The following is a 17,468-nucleotide window of genomic DNA, read 5'->3' as shown; positions in this document are numbered from 1 at the left end:
GCGATTTTGAAGATGACCTTAAAAGAATTGACGCAGAGTGTGATAGGGACGTAGAGGATTGTCCTCCGCCAAAGCGGAAGCCCTTACCTGAGGGCACTCGGGTAGAGTCTGAGATGGAGACCGGTGGTGAACAGAATAACTCCGACTCAGATCTGTGACGCTGTCAACCAGATAATGTCCAAACTCAGATAGGGAAAATCATTAGGAGAAATTAGGAAATGTTAAGGTAGAGAAGGATGAGTCACTGGGTAGGAACATGATGAGCTCTGTTTGCAAAGTGTTTTTTTTTTTTTTTTTTTTTTCCTCTCCTCAAACTAGGAGTATGGACTCTAAGTTAATTTGATATGTATAAACTGGATATGTAATGAATGTATGTACAATCCTAGTGAATTCAGTTTTGTATTATTGGAGGAATGTTATTTGTATTTGTTTGGTTTTTACAATAAAAATTGCCCCCTATGTACAAGAATATAACTACTATAATACTGCCCCCTATGTACAAGAATATAACTACTATAATACTGACCCTATATAAAATATACCTACAATAATACCGCCCCTATATACAAGAATATAACTACTATAATACTGCTCCTATGTACAAGAATATAAGTACTATAATACTGCTCCTATGTGCAAGAATATAACTATTATAATACTGCTCCTATGTATAAGAATATAACTACTATAATACTGTCCCTATGTACAAGAATATAACTACTATAATACTGCTCCTGTGTACAAGAATATAACTACTGTAATACTGCCCCCTATGTGCAAGAATACAACTACTATAATACTGGCCCTATGTACAAGAATATAACTACTATAATACTGCCCCCTATATACAAGAATATAACTACTATAATACTGCTCCTATGTGCAAGAATATAACTACAATAATACTGCTCCTATGTACAAGAATATAACTACTATAATACTGCTCCTATGTGCAAGAATATAACTACAATAATACTGCTCCTATGTACAAGAATATAACTACTATAATACTGCTCCTATGTATAAGAATATAACTACTATAATACTGCTGCTATGTACAAGAATATAACTACTGTAATACTGGCCCTATGTACAAGAATATAACTACTATAATACCGCCCCCTATATACAAGAATATAACTACTATAATACTGCTCCTATGTGCAAGAATATAACTACTATAATACTACTCCTATGTACAAGAATATAACTACTATAATACTGCTCCCTATCTACAAGAATATAACTACTATAATACTGCCCCTATGTACAAGAATATACCTACAATATTACCGCCCCCTATATACAAGAATATAACTACTATAATACTGCTCCTATGTACAAGAATATAACTACTTTAATTCTGCTCCTATGTACAAGAATATAACTACTATAATACTGCTCCTATGTACAAGAATATAACTACTACAATACTGCCCCCTATGTGCAAGAATATAACTACTATAATACTGCCCCCTATGTGCAAGAATATAACTACTACAATACTGCTCCTATGTACAAGAATATAACTACTATAATACTACCCCCTATGTGCAAGAATATAACTACTATAATACTGCCCCCTATGTGCAAGAATATAACTACTATAATAATGCTCCCTATGTACAAGAATATAACTACTATAACACTGCTCCCTATGTACAAGAATATACCTACAATAATACCGCCCCTATATACAAGAATATAACTTCTATAATACTGCCCCTATGTACAAGAATATAACTACTATAATACTGCTCCTATATACAAGAATATAACTACTATAATACTGCCCCCTATGTGCAAGAATATAACTGCTATAATACTGCCCCTATGTACAAGAATATAACTACTAAAATACTGCCCCTATGTATAAGAATATACCTACAATAATACCGCCCCCTATATACAAGAATACAAGAATATAACTAATATAATACTGCCCCTATACAAGAATATAACTACTATAATACTGCCCCTATGTACAAGAATATAACTACTATAATACTGCTCCTATGTACAAGAATATAACTACTATAATACTGCTCCTATGTACAAGAATATAACTACTATAATACTGCCCCTATGTACAAGAATATACCTACAATATTACCGCCCCCTATATACAAGAATATAACTACTATAATACTGCTCCTATGTACAAGAATATAACTACTTTAATTCTGCTCCTATGTACAAGAATATAACTACTATAATACTGCTCCTATGTACAAGAATATAACTACTACAATACTGCCCCCTATGTGCAAGAATATAACTACTATAATACTGCCCCCTATGTGCAAGAATATAACTACTACAATACTTCTCCTATGTACAAGAATATAACTACTATAATACTGCCCCCTATGTGCAAGAATATAACTACTATAATACTGCCCCCTATGTGCAAGAATATAACTACTATAATACTGCTCCCTATGTACAAGAATATAACTACTATAACACTGCTCCCTATGTACAAGAATATACCTACAATAATACCGCCCCTATATACAAGAATATAACTTCTATAATACTGCCCCTATGTACAAGAATATAACTACTATAATACTGCTCCTATATACAAGAATATAACTACTATAATACTGCCCCCTATGTGCAAGAATATAACTGCTATAATACTGCCCCTATGTACAAGAATATAACTACTATAATACTGCCCCTATGTATAAGAATATACCTACAATAATACCGCCCCCTATATACAAGAATACAAGAATATAACTAATATAATACTGCCCCCTATACAAGAATATAACTACTATAATACTCCCCCTATGTACAAGAATATAACTACTATAATACTGCTCCTATGTACAAGAATATAAGTACTATAATACTGCTCCTATGTACAAGAATATAACTACTATAATACTGTTCCTATGTACAAGAATATAACTACTATAATACTGCCCCCTATGTACAAGAATATAACTACTATAATACTGCTCCTATGTACAAGAATATAACTACTATAATACTGCCCCTATGTATAAGAATATACCTACAATAATACCGCCCCCTATATACAAGAATACAAGAATATAACTAATATAATACTGCCCCCTATACAAGAATATAACTACTATAATACTGCCCCTATGTACAAGAATATAACTACTATAATACTGCTTCTATGTACAAGAATATAAGTACTATAATACTGCTCCTATGTACAAGAATATAACTACTATAATACTGTTCCTATGTACAAGAATATAACTACTATAATACTGCTCCCTATGTACAAGAATATAACTACTATAATACTGCTCCTATGTACAAGAATATAACTACCAGAATACTGCTCCTATGTACAAGAATATAAGTACTATAATACTGCTCCTATGTACAAGAATATAACTACTATAATACTGTTCCTATGTACAAGAATATAACTACTATAATACTGCTCCCTATGTACAAGAATATAACTACTATAATACTGCCCCTATGTATAAGAATATACCTACAATAATACCGCCCCCTATATACAAGAATACAAGAATATAACTAATATAATACTGCCCCCTATACAAGAATATAACTACTATAATACTGCCCCTATGTACAAGAATATAACTACTATAATACTGCTTCTATGTACAAGAATATAAGTACTATAATACTGCTCCTATGTACAAGAATATAACTACTATAATACTGTTCCTATGTACAAGAATATAACTACTATAATACTGCTCCCTATGTACAAGAATATAACTACTATAATACTGCTCCTATGTACAAGAATATAACTACCATACTGCTCTTAAGTTTACAAAAGGAAATTTTTTTTCAGCACTCATACATGGATTTTACAATATAGAATTAAGCTGAAAAGTAAAAGATGATTCACAGATAAGAGAATGGCACCTACAGGAGGCATCATGGTGAGGAAGAGTTGCTCCCGGATGTAAATCCATCAATTATAACATGATTATTTATATATCCGCGGCTAAGATTCTTGGATTCAGGTACACTTTATAAATAAGTTTTGCCGCTGATTTCTACCTTATTCTATATGAAGCCTTGCCATCATAGTTTATCTGTTAAGAATGTTACTGAGATGCTAGCAATCCTCTGTCCTGTCGATTGATGTCATTTCCTGCGGCTAATGGTGAATATAGCGATGCAGAGAGGTATGTGGAGAATGTAATTACAGCAGGCAGTAGGGTACCAAATGGGAACGGATAAATAATAAAAATTCCAGCCAAGAAGAACAATCCCCCAAGTGATTTCACTTTCAAGGGATATAACTATTTCCTTAAAGGGCCAAACTGAAGCTGGGGATCGGTGGTACCATTCGTCAGTCGTGCCACGATGTTTGATGGGGGCTCTCTGCTACATAAGACATCTGTGTTATTAATGTCCCTGGCAGAATAAGTGGGCAACAAAGCTGTAAATCTTGAATTTTGGATCCAAAAGATACAGTCTAATTTCATAACAGGGGTGGAAATACCAGTAAAACAGCTGCATGGGGGTCCATGGTGGACAAAGCCCCAGCCAGGAAGCTGATATGTGCAGATATGAAAAGGGTCGTCTATGCAGGGATGTTGGTACTGAGGCTCTTTGCTCTACATTTACAGTTCATGTCCTTCTTGGTGCTGCTGAGTTTTCTCTTTTATCTATTTCAATTTTTCTCTAAAGCAAGACATTGGCGTAATGGCCGTCCCAGCAGTCTGACTGCGCACTGCAAAGTTCTCTATATATTTCATGATAAATTTAATCTCAGCATTTGTAGCCAAGACTCAAACTCATGAACTATAGTATGAGAGGCAGAAACACTAACAGTGAGCCACAGGCTGCACTGCTGTGTATGGGAGACATTTCTGAAAGCATCACTAGTAGAGATACGCGAACCTAAACTTAAAAGAGTCATACAGACAGTTAGTGTCTGATGCTATGTAAGGGAGGGACAGGACTGTAGTCGTGACCAGAATAACTGCAATATCTATGGCCAGTCCTTCCCCTACAGAAAACTGTACTCTTCTCTCCAGCATACCTGCATCTCCAGCTTCAGCTTCCTCTGGGCACTTCCCAGGCGACGACAGTCTCTCTTTCAGGCAACCCCCAGCAATGGAGACACAGTCCAACTTAACTTTAACACTTTCTTTACTGAGAACTTCATACGTTACATCCACAGTTGGTACATCATGACATTTACTTGTTTCCTCATCTTTCCCTTTCTGGCTGTCGCTTCTGTGCAGTACATGCCCGGACCGAACCGTCCTAGACTGCTCCCCAGTTCCTTCCTGGCCTGACAATTCCTTCTGCCTGTTTCGCCCCAGACTTGAAATCATCAGTGACCAGGTTTGGTTGCCTCTGGTAAAGCATCCGGCCCGTCTGTATCGATCTCGTTGAAGCCCCAACTTCCTTAATTTCCTCAGTCCAACCGATTACTGCCCAAAAAGCATCTGCCCAGGCGATAACTCGACACATCTTTCCTTTACTGTTCTGCCCCACTGCTATGACACACAGTGGCCGTGGGTAACGTGAGCTGCAGCACTTTAACGTTGCGTGGTTGCCGAGCTGTCCGGGCCTATATCCCATGTGGACACTAGGGCACCCTGGCCCCGTCTCACCTAACTTACTACCAGATTTCCTCTTACTACCCAGCAGCCCCTCCTACAATTAGCCCGCTATAAACATCCTACTCGCTATACCTATAAGACCCACTATTATGCCCCATCTAGTGGCCCTCAACAGAACTACACGTACCCTTATCTATAGGAACTATAAACTACAGTTCCCTCCTCTAATGTCCCCCCCCCCAAGAAGGATGCACTAACTTACCCTAACTGTACATCAGACAGTATAATATAGTTTTTATCAGGCAGTATAATACAGCTTTTCCTATACAATGGTAACACATATATGTGTCAATACCATAAGCAATGAGCGATAATACATATTTCTATGTAGCAGTACCGCAGATACTTATCAATCAACAATATGTAAACATTAGTAATCGAAGGGCAAACAGAGGAAGAGAAGCAAGAAGAACATTATATCTCACCCCCTTACAGCTAAACGCCGAAGTCCGCTGCAAAGTTCCAAATCCCTGCGAGAGAAAGAAAGAGAGAGAATTTTCCAGCTCAACAGTTTGAGTCCTTATTATTTTCAATAGGGTTTGGGTTCTGGTTCAAGTTCGGGTACAGTTCTGGTACCCAAACCGAAATTTGGAATAAAATTCGGGTCGGGTACCAGAAGGCGAACTTTTACAGATCCGCTCATCCCGAATAAGTAATAGTCTTCTTTACAAACGTAAAATACTGCTTTTTTTTTTTATATAATATAGATAAAAAGACAAAAACAATTAAGATATTTTAGAAATAAACGTCATGAGCGAGTAAATGACTTGGGCGTAATTAAGATCCAGCATGGTAAAGTGATCACTTTACTTGATCTTTACAGGGAGTAAGTGAAAATGGAGCAACTGTCTGTTGGGGGTTTTTTGGGCTGTTTTTGTTAGTTTTTTTTATTTGCACAAAATAAAATGTAATATAAATAAAAGCCACACTTTTGTGTCTTGTAAACCGTCACTTATCAAAGTAGAGTTCATCTCTCAAGAAAAAAAATATACATAGCCTAGAGATATTTGCATAAAAAAGCGCTCATGATATGAATGAGAGAAGGTGAAAATGTGGCCATCAGAACGAGTGCATCACCGAGCGTTCCATCAGTAAGAGCAATAAGTTACACGCCTTGCGGCATACAGCTGCCTCTCTCCTTTTTTCGGAAGAAATTAGTTTTGGTAAGGCCTCGTGCACACGACCGTAAAAATCGGACAAGTGCTACTGGGTCGCCCTCCCAGGGCTGTGGGGTACTCGGTACCGGGCCGGTGTCAGTGGGATGTGTCACAGCAGCGGTGACCCGGTCCGTGGCCCTGGCGCCCAAGTAATGGGGAAATGTACTTAATGGAATGGAATAGTTCATGACGCCACCTGTGGTGTTCGGCAAGTGAGATGTTAAGCCGACGCTGCATGCAGATCCTCTGGGACTGATGGTATGGTGCAGCAAAGATGTAAAAGCTCCCCACAGGTGAAGCTATAGTCCCAGGGCAGCATAGAGGTGGATGGCACGGTGATGTAGCAGTGCCGTAAGGGTAGGAAGCAGACAAGACACAGCGGGGTGTAATTTCGTATCTTTACGTGATAGCTGCAGTCCAGGGTCCTGATTACAGATGGTATTGGAGCAGGCTAGCCTGGAAGCAACTCAGGGATTCTCTCTCAGCAGAAGGGCTGTGCAGTCTCCTTCCTAATGCTTGTTTGAATGAAGCACTCCAGTACTAAGTTACTCTGAAGTTCCTCCTGTCAGATGTTCCCAAGAACCTTACTTGCACGGCAGACAGCTGTAGTCTCTCTCGGGGACTCCTCGTTCTGAGTCCTGGCTCACTATCCAAGCTGCTGTTGTGCCTCAAGTCTTAGATGGGAGTAGGGCATTTACAGCCTCCTACTCCTCTGGTATCTGTTGCAGGACCGTTAGTATCCGTACAACCGTGGAGACCAGGCTCCAGTTCTTGCACTCTCAAGTTGAGGGAGCTCTCCTTCCTAGCTCAACCTCCAGCTTCTCTCAACACGTCTGCACACTTCACCCTAACTAACTCCTCTTCCTCCTGGCCCTCAGAGAGCACTCCTCCCCTTAATCCTGGTTCAGAGTTCCCCCTGCTGGCCTGGAGTGGAACTGTGTTGCATGTATGGATTGACTGCGAGAGAGACCCATCATTGCCTCCAAACCTGGCATTACCCTCCCCTGGAGGAAGGCAAAGCCACTGTGGCGGCCATACTCCTGGGGGCTCCACACTACTCTTCATTTTGTTGTATCGCTCTCGTCCCTGTGTTATTCTATGAGGCCGTGTACATGTCTGATTTATTTCTGAGTCGGTTCAAGACAAAAAAAATAAAACGTGCATGACTTGCATTCGGTTATTGGATCACATACGGCCATTCAGGTCATGGAAAAAATCAGACTGTAATCAGGTGTTATTTTCGTGGACTGGCAGAATGGAGAAGATGGAGAATTTTTTTTTTCAGATGCAGGGGTTGCCTAACAAATAGGTAATCCCTGCAGGTGATGCGCCGGTGTCGAAAAACCCACAGACATTCAGCCGCGGCAAATCGAGCATTTTTCCGAAGAAATGCCGAAGACACTCGATTAGAACATGAGCATGCTCAGATAATACCTTCTCCGAGCATGCTCGCTCATCACTACTGGTGGGTGATTATTACCGAGAAGGCAGAGTCTGGCAAACATTTTAGAAATGAAAAGCACTGGAAATGTTGCTGTTCCTCCCTCGTTGACTCTTACGTGTCCACAAAGAATCATAATCCAGGGAAAAGCTAATTTATTTGCCAAATTCAGGTCTAGTTTTTTGCAAGAATTCTGTCCAACGCGTCATTTTCTTTTTTCTCATTGTCTTTATTAACAATACAATTTTTGTCACAATTTCCGAGCAAAAGCAAGAAGAAATAAAGAAAGAAAACAACACTTCAATGCGTTCTTATTAAAAGTAATAAACAGCAGCATACTCTTCTTGCACCTCCCCTGCGGATCCAGCACAACCCGCCCCAGAGGTCTACGGTGGCTAATGAAGGTGATGCTTCACTAATGGCGCACTTCTTCTTGTCCCTGACCCACCAGAAAGCTGCGGCGCGGGCTGCACCAGATCTGCAGACGCACTAGAAGATGACACCCACTCTATGCTGATGACACCCAATTATACGCTTCTTCTCCTGACATCACGCCAGCCTTTCTAGAAAACACCGGCGATTGTCTAACATCATGTCCTCACTATATCTGAAACTGAACCTGTCAAAGACTGAACTCCTTGTGTTTCCTCCCTCTACTTGCCTACCTATGCCCGACATTGCCATTTCTGTGTGGGGTTCCACTATTACTCCTCAGCAACATGCCCGCTGTCTTGGGGTCATACTTGACACCGAGCTTTCCTTCACCCCCCTCATTTGATCACTGGCTCGCTCTTGTCATCTGCACCTCAAAAACATTTCTAGAATTCGACCTTTTCTTACTTTTTACTCTGCAAAAACACTGACTGTTTCTCTTATTCTTTCTCGTCTCGACTATTGTAACTCTCTTCTAATCGGTCTCCCTCTTACCAAACTCTCCCCTCTCCAATCTGTCTTGAATGCTGCAGCCAGGATCATATTCCTCGCCAATCGTTACACCGGTGCCTCTACCTTGTGCCAGTCATTACACTGGCTACCCATCCACTCCAGAATCCAGTACAAACTTATTACTCTCACCCACAAAGCCCTCCATGGCTCAGCACCACCCTACATCTCCTCCATAGTCTCAGCCTACCACCCTACCCATGCCCTCCATTCTGCTGATGACCTGAGGTTAGCATCCTCAATAATCAGAACCTTCCACTCCCGTCTCCAAGACTTTACACGTGCTGCACCAATTCTTTGGAATGCACTTCCCAGGTCAATACGATTAGTCCCGAATCCCTACAATTTTAAGTGTGCCCTGAAAACGCATTTATTCAGACTGGCCTACCGCCTCCACACATTACCCTAATCTATCCCTATGTGGCACAGCCAAAAGTTTTACCATAACCAGGTTCCCCGCATCATGTTCCCATATGCTTTATGCATCCATTAGCCCTCTGTGTCTGTACTGTTACACACTTAACATTATGGCTGGTCCATACAATCAGGGCAACTGTTACCACCCACCTTTCGTGTCTACCTCTTTCCTCATAGACTGTAAGCTTGCGAGCAGGGCCCTCACTCCTCTTGGTATTTGTTATAATCTATGTGATTATTGTTATGCTGTAACGTCTATTGTCTGTACAAGTCCCCTCTGAAATGTAAAGTGCTGCGGAATATGTCAGCGCTATAGAAATAAAATGTATTATTATTATTATGAATATGCCTCTGTTTATTATTTTTAGTCAATCCATCCCTTAATAGAAAAAAAAACAATTGGGGGGGACATATCCTTTAAATAGAAAGTATTAAATCAGTGTGTCATCCTGAGACATGATGGAGGTGATTAAAAAAAAAGAGAAAAAAAATGAAATTTATTTTAGAAAAATATTTAAAATCACTCATTCTCATCAGATTTCTACTTTTGCTTAGAATGTACAGTCATATGTTAAAGTTTGGGCACCCCTGTTAATGTTAACCTTTTTTCTTTATAACAATTTTGGTTTTTGCAACAGCTATTTCAGTTTCATATATCTAATAACTGATGGACTCAGTTATATTTCTGGATTCAAATGAGGTTTATTGTGCTAACAGAAAATGTGCAATCTGCATTTAAACAAAATTTGACCGGTGCAAAAGTATGGGCACCCTTATCATTTTCTTGATTTGAACATTCCTAACTACTTCCTGAAGCACTAAATTGGTTTTGTAACCTCATTGAGCTTTGAACTTCATAGCCAGGTGTATCAAATCATGAGAAAAGGTATTTAAGGTGGCCACTTGCAAGTAGTTCTCCTATTTGATTCTCCTATGAAGAGTGGCATCATGGGCTCCTCAAAACAACTCTCAAATGATCTGAAAGCAAAGATTATTCAACATAGCTTTTCAGGGGAAGGATACAAAAAGTTGTCTCAGAGATTTAACCTGTCAGTTTCCACTGTAAGGAACATAGTAAGGAAATGGAAGAACACAGGTACAGTTCTTGTTAAGCCCAGAAGTGGCAGGCCAAGAAAAATATCAGAAAGGCGGAGAAGAAGAATGGTGAGAACAGTCAAGGACAATCCACAGACCACTTCCAAAGACCTGCAGCATCATCTTGCTGCAGATGGTGTCACTGTGCATCGGTCAGCAATACAGCGCACTTTGCACAAGGAGAAGCTGTATGGGAGAGTGATGCGAAAGAAGCCGTTTCTGCAAGCACGCCACAAACAGAGTCGCCTGAGGTATGCAAAAGCACATTTGGACAAGCCAGTTACATTTTGGAAGAAGGTCTTGTGGACTGATAAAGCAAAGATTGAGTTGTTTGGTCATACAAAAAGGCGTTATGCATGGAGGCTAAAAAACACAGCATTCCAAGAAAAACACTTGCTACCCACAGTAAAATTTGGTGGAGGTTCCATCATGCTTTGGGGCTGTGTGGCCAATGCCGGCACCGGGAATCTTGTTAAAGCTGAGGGTCGCATGGATTCAAAACAGTATCAGCAGATTCTTGACAATAATGTGCAAGAATCAGTGACAAAGTTGAAGTTACGCAGGGGATGGATATTTCAACAAGACAATGATCCAAAACACTGCTCCAAATCTACTCAGGCATTCATGCAGAGGAACAATTACAATGTTCTGGAATGGCCATCCCAGTCCCCAGACCTGAATATCATTGAACATCTGTGGGATGATTTGAAGCGGGCTGTCCATGCTCGGCGACCATCAAACTTAACTGAACTGGAATTGTTTTGTAAACAGGAATGGTCACAAATACCTTCATCCAGGATCCAGGAACTCATTAATAGCTACAGGAAGCGACTAGAGGCTGTTATTTTTGCAAAAGGAGGATCTACGAAATATTAATGTCACTTTTATGTTGAGGTGCCCATACTTTTGCACCTGTCAAATTTTGTTTAAATGCAGATTGCACATTTTCTGTTAGTACAATAAACCTCATTTGAATCCAGAAATATAACTGAGTCCATCAGTTATTAGATATATGAAACTGAAATAGCTGTTGCAAAAACCAAAATTGTTATAAAGAAAAAAGGTTAACATTAATAGGGGTGCCCAAACTTTAACATATGACTGTATATTTGATTTGAGCTAAAAAAAAGATTTCCATTGCCGTTAAAAAACAAAAACAAAAGTTTAATAAATGTAAAAAGAAAACAAATAAGCTGTAATCCTAGAGAGAAGACATTCCAGTGGGAAAACAGCACAGAAAATAAATGTTGACTTTATTGCAGAATACATTTTCTCATTCCACACCGGTCAGTGGAGAAGACCGACGCTTGTATTAAAGTCAACGTGTGGTTACTCCACCAAAGGAGTCCGTGTATAAATCCATCAAAAGCCATAAAATAACCTCGCAAGTCAGAAGAGAGATGTCTGTGTCAGGGCAATGCTTCCTAAAAATGATCCTTGACCGTTTTTTCATAATGAAGGAAGACGATCGGTCAGCTCTCCTGTGTCGGGCAATATGTAGAGCAGGGGTCTGAAACTCAGCCAGGGAAAGTAGCCACACATAGAAAAAAACAATTTTTTTCGATATGACTTTTTGATCATTTTTGGCTTGTTTTTATTTTCTTTATTGCCATTTATCATTTGATTATGGTATAGGTTTTCTTTTCTACTTCAATTTGTACAAAAAAACATCATTTTGGTGGCAAAATATTTTCCAGAATTTTTTCATACTTTTGGACACACTGTGTGTACACATTTTTACACACTGATGTATCATCATCATACAGTAAAACTGTTTAACAGTTAGCCCCATATGTAATTCTGGCCCCAATCCTGTAATAATGGCCACCATCCTGCCCCATATTTTGTAGTAATGTATCTCATCACGGGCAGCACGGTGGCTCAGTGGATAGCACTGTAGCGCTGGGCTCCTGGGTTCAAATCCCAGCAAGGACAATATCTGCAAGGAGTTTGTATGTTCTCCCCATATTTGCGTGGGTTTCCTCCGGGTTCTCCGGTTTCCCCCCACATTCCAAAGACATACTGATAGGGAATTTAGATTGTGAGCCCCATCGGGGACAGTGATGATAATGTGTGCAAACTGTAAAGCGCTGCGGAATATGTTAGCGCTATATAAAAAAAATATAAAAATAAAAAAAATCTCATCCTGTAGTAGCGTTTCCCATCCTGCAATGATGTCCCTCATCTGGAAATAATGTCCTTGATTGTGGTTCCCTTCTTGTAGCAATGTTCCCCATCCTGGTCCTCATCTTGTAGTAATGTCCCCAATCCTGGTGCACATATTGTAATAATATCCCTAATATTATTATTTCCCATCCGGTAATACTGTCCCCATCCTGGTCCCCTTCTTGTACCAATGTTCCCATCCTGGTTCCAATCTTGTAATAATGTCCCTCATTCTGGTCCTCATCTCATAGTAATGTTCCCCATCATGGTCTCAATGCTGTAATAATGTCCCCATCCTGGTCCTATCTTGTAGCAATGTTCCATATATTGGTCCTCATCTTGTAGCAATGTCCCCCATCCTGTTCACATCTTGTAATAATGTCCCCAATCCTGGTCCCATCTTGTAGTAATGTCCACCAACCTGGTCCCCTCCTTGTACCAATAGCCTCTTCCTGGTCCCAATCTTGTAATGTCCCCCATCTTGTAGCAATGTCCCCCATCAGGGTCCCAATCTTGTAATAATGTCCTCATCCTGGCCCTATCTTGTAGTAATGTTTCCCATCTTGTAGCAATGTCCCCCATCCTGGTCTCATCCTGTAGTAATGTCCCCCATCCCTGATCCTGGTCCCAATATTGTAATAATGTCCCCCATCCTGGTCTCATCGTCTAGTAATGTCCTCCATCCTGGTCCCCTTCTTGTAGTAATGTCCCTCATCCTGGTTCCTTTCTTGTAATAATGTCCCCAATTCTGTGTTCTTCATATATAAAAAAATATTAAAAAATATAAAAAATTCTTCTCACCTGCCCTTGTGCTCATTTCAGGTGAAAAGAGTGCGACCTCCTGACACTCTGGACACAATCGTGTTGAAGATATATGCACAATGGAGCCTCGGTGGCCATATGCAGCCCGTGGGCCACGGTTTTGAGTCGCCCGTGATATAGAGGATCTGTCTTGTGTGGGGTATATACAGGAGCTTCTCACAAAATTAGAATATCATCAAAAAATTAATTTATTTCAGTTCCTCAATGCAAAAAGTGAAACTCATGTATTCTATAGAGTCATTACACACAGAGTGATCTATTTCACGTGTTTATTTCTGTTAATGTTGATGATTATGGCTTACAGCCAATGAAAACCCAAAAGTCATAATCTCAGTAAATTAGAATAATTACCAAAAAACACCTGCAAAGGCTTCCTAAGTGTTTATAAAGGTCCCTTAGTCTGTTTCAGTAGCTCCACAATCATGGGGAAGACTGCTGACTTGACAGATGTCCAGAAGGCAGTCATTGACACACTCCACAAGGAGGGTAAGCCACAAATGGTCATTGCTAAAAAAGCTGGCTGTTCAGAGTACTATATCCAAGCATATTAATGGAAAGTTGAGTGGAAGGAAAAAGTGTGGTAGATAAAGGTGCAGAAGCAACCGGGATAACCTCAGCCTTGAAAGGATTGTTAAAGAGAAACTGTCACCCCCCCCCAGGGCGGTTTTAACTAAAAGCACCACCTTCAGTAGCACTAAGGCGGCATTCTGTGAAGATGGCTCTTCTGTTTCTGTCCCCCATTAACGCCAAAATATAGACTTTTATAAATAGGTCCTCATGCCTGTATTCCGTCACAGAGGTATGGAGTGTCTCTCTGTTTAAGCCGCCTCCCAGCTGTCTATCAACCCCCCTCTATAGCGTCCCTGCACCGCCTCCTCCTGTGTTGTTGCCGTTAAATGTTGTCGGGCGCCTGGGCTGTGCCAACTGCTCTCGGGCATGCGCAGTGCGCGCTGCCCGGGAACTGCCATCAAGCTATCGCGCCTGTGTGTTTTGGCATCCCCAGATCCCGCCCCGCAGTGTGTTATGAAGTATTCACACTGAGGGGCTGGGGCCTCCGCAACACGCAGGCGCGATAGCCTGATGTCAGATCCTGGGCAGCGTGTACTGCGCATGCCCGAGAGCTGTTGGCACAGCGCAGGCGCCCGACAGCATCTAATGTGGCGCCCCTGAGGCTCAGTTGCCACAGAGATACTGCACCTCCTCCTGAGGTGTGGTACCCCACCATCCAGGTAAGGTGGAGACTCCTGACCACACTCCAACACCTGCACCCCACAGCACAAAGTAGTGTAGCAAAGCAACTTCGGTGGCTCCCTGCTTGGAGTATAGCAAAGCACCCATTGGTGGCTCCCTGCTTGGAACATGAAACGTGCTGGGAGGTGGGTGAAGTAAGTTTACATTACAAAGAGTGAGAAGAGTTTAGGATTGAGAGGTAAGTTGGTTGGTGAGTTGGAGGGAGAAGGAGGTCCCCGGAGAGAGGGATAGATGGATGGAAGTGCTGCAGCAGATCCCAGTGACCTGGGTCTGCTGGCACAGGAAAGGAAGAGAGAGAGAGCAACATAGACTGAAAGCCTGATTCTCCATAGAAAGAAAGATTAGTACGGAACGTGAGGAGTAAAAGAGAACAGAGGACGTGGGTTAGAAGAGAACCCTTCCTAGAAGTTCTAAGCGCAAGGCCGGGGCCCGGTTCCCGAGGTTGTATGGATAATAATGGTCCTGCAGCAGACACCGGAGGAATAGAAGTAGTGACCACTTTATTCCCACACAAGACTTGGGGGCACAACAGCAACTGGATAGTGAGCCGGGACTTAGTAGCGAGGATTCCCCGAAGCAGGCTACAGCTGTCTGCCGTACAAGTAGAGTTCATAAGAACATCGGACAGGAGGAACTCCAGTGTAACTCAGTACTAGGAGTACTTCATTTAAAGGCGCTATAAGAGGAGACGTTCAGAAAGGCACATGTTGGCAGAGTGTTGGGGAGGAGTATTCCATCTGGCCTGGAGGTTGACCGAGTCCCTGACCCGGAGGACACGGCACGGATGCGGGCACCTGTTTGTACAACAGACTGAGTAAAGCTTTGGAACTACATGCCCTGGTGTCCTCCATTTATTCCTGCGCCAGCCTGCCCAGCACTGCTGCATCCTCTGCGCCTGACACTACACCATCTACGTGTCACTTCACCTACTCTGCCCTGGGACTACAGCCCTGCCTGTGGAGGGCTATAACATCACTGCTGCACCACACCATCAGTCCCAGAGGATCTGTCTGCAGCGTCGGCTTACATCTCCATTGCCGAACACCACAGGTGGCGTCACGAATCACTCATAAACTTTCATCACAATAAGCACACTGCAACAACCCCTTTTACAATGGGCGCCCAGGGCCACGGGCCGGGTCCCAGCTGCCGTGACAACCCCCATTGAAGCTCAACAGGCCCGGTACCGAGTACCCCACAGCCCTGGGAGGACGACCCACAAACGCGAACAGCAGCACAGAAGATAGGCGGCGCAGGGACGCAACAGGGGGTTGATGGACAGCTGGGAGATGGCTTAAACAGAGGGACACTCCATACCTCTGTGACGGAATGCAGGTATGAGAACCTATTTATAAAAGTCTATATTTGGACGTTAATGGGGGGTCAGAAACAGAGGAGCCACCTTCACAGAATGCAGCCTTAGTGCTACTGAAGGTGGCTCTTTTAGTTAAAAACACCTTGGGGGGGGGTGACAGGTTCCCTTTAAGAAAAGGCTATTCAAAAATTTGGGGGAGATTCACTAGGAGTGGACTGCTGCTGGAGTCATTGCCTCAAGAGCCACCACACACAGACGCATCCAGGACATGGACTACAAGTGTCGCATTCCTTGTGTCACCCACTCATGACCAATAGACAATGCCAGAAGCGTCTTACCTGGGCCAAGGAGAAAAAGAACTGGACTGTTGTCAGTGGTCCAAGGTGTTGTTTTCAGATGAAAGTAAATTTTGCATTTCATTTGGAAATCAAGGTCCCAGACTCTGGAGGGAGAGTGGAGAGGGCACAATCCAAGCTGCTGGAGGTCTAGTGTGAAGTCTCCACAATCAGAGATGGTTTGGGGAGCCATGTCATCTGCTGGTTTAGGTCCACTGTGTTTTATCAAGACCAAAGTCAGCGCAGCCGTCTACCAGGACATTATAGAGCACTTCATGCTTCCCTCTGCCGACAAGCTTTTTGGAGATGGAGAAGTCATTCTCCAGCAGGACTTGGCCCCTGTCCACACTGCCAAAAGTACCAATACCTGGTGTAAAAACAACAGTATCACTGTGCTTGATTGGCAGCAAAGTCGCCTGACCTTAACCCCATAGAGAATCTATGGGGTGTTGCCAAGAGGAAGATGAGAGACACCAGACCTAACAATGCAGACGAGCTGAAGGCTGCTATCAAAGCGACCTGGGCTTCCATAACCCCTCAGCAGTGCCACAGGCTGATCGCCTCCATGCCACGCCGCATTGATGCAGTAATTGATGCCAAAGGAGCCCCGACCAAGTATGGAGTGCATTTACTGAACATACATTTCAGTAGGCCAACATTTCAGATTTTAAAATCATTTTTCAAGCTGGTGTTATAAAGTATTCTAATTTCCTGAGATAATGACTTTTGGGTTGTCATTGGCTGTAAGCCATAATCATCAACATTAACAGAAATAAACACGTGAAATAGATCACTCTGTGTGTAATGACTCTATATAATACATGAGTTTCACTTTTTGTATTGAAGAACTGAAATAAATTAACTTTTTGATGATATTCTAATTTTGTGAGAAGCACCTGTACGTTTTTG

Source organism: Dendrobates tinctorius, unplaced genomic scaffold (genome assembly GCF_039654945.1).
Source record: "Dendrobates tinctorius isolate UK_male_01 unplaced genomic scaffold, ASM3965494v1 ptg000116l, whole genome shotgun sequence".
Classification (NCBI taxonomy): domain Eukaryota; kingdom Metazoa; phylum Chordata; class Amphibia; order Anura; family Dendrobatidae; genus Dendrobates; species Dendrobates tinctorius.
The sequence above is the reverse complement of the archived record's forward strand: the minus strand, read 5'-3'. Positions refer to the sequence as shown.